Consider the following 1,135-nt stretch of genomic DNA (forward strand, 5'->3'; position numbering starts at 1 on the left):
ATTTCATGCACCAGGCCTCTAGTACTGTAATAAAAGATGTGTGAATGTGGTCTCTCTCTCTCTCTCAAAATATCTTATTGTACTCATCCTTCTGGTAATGATGTGAGATGATAAAATGCCAAACCTATACCCGAATCTATGTAACCATCTCTTACTTGCAGTGAATGGTTTGATGTTACTCATTTCAGGGTTCTCTTGCTGAAGTCCTCCTAGGGGGTCAGTGCTTTCTGGCACAACACTTTTTCTGTTCATGTCCCACCCCCTCAAATTTAATGTCCTTCCATCTTAACTAAGCACTTATCACACTCTGTGGCTATAATTTTTGCAGTTTGAGGTGCGACAACAAATCAGCGCGCATTTCTTATTCCTTCTTCACAACCCCATGGACGGAAGAACCGTTCTTACCCTACTAGGTCTTAGCAACCTCAGCACACAATTTTTTTTTCTTTCCTTCACCTTGTCCCTTAAAGGAAGTGCTTTACGGCTTCTCTTCGGCACGTCCGAATTGTGATCATCGCTATCCTAGCACTTTGGGGCCATTATTAAGAAAAATAAGGGTCACTTGAACAGTAGCACTGTGATACCGAAGCAGTTGATCTGATAACCGGCTACTAAGTGACTAACAGGCAGGGAGCGACACTGGACAAAGAGATGATTCATGTCCTGGCAGGACTGAGTGGGGTAGCTTGAGATTGCATCGCGATACTCACACGGGTGCACAATTTACAGCTTATGAATTGTTCATTTCTGAAATTTTCCACTTAATATTTTCGGACTGCGGGTAACTGAAGTCCAGGGAGAGCGAGGCTTCAGGTAAGGAAGGACCACTATAATGTGACTCGCTTTTGTAAAATCCCCGAGGGCGGCCCTCCTCTCTTTTGCTCACTGTCCAGTACTCCCTGCTTTACAGTAGGTGCTCAGTAAATATTTCATCAATGAATGAATGGACAATGAGTGAAAATGAATGAATGAATGAATGAATGAATGAATGAGTGAGTTTCTGCAAAGACGGCCTGTCGGGGTTCTGGGCAGGGATCAAGGAGGCTTTACTTTCCTGCCTCCCCACCCTCTCCCGGGCAGTCTCGGCTGCGCGGCCACCCGGCCTCAGTTTCCCCGCTGGTGCAGAGGGCGCGCC

This window comes from Myotis brandtii, unplaced genomic scaffold, assembly GCF_000412655.1.
Source record: "Myotis brandtii unplaced genomic scaffold, ASM41265v1 scaffold303, whole genome shotgun sequence".
NCBI classification, from domain to species: Eukaryota; Metazoa; Chordata; class Mammalia; order Chiroptera; family Vespertilionidae; genus Myotis; species Myotis brandtii.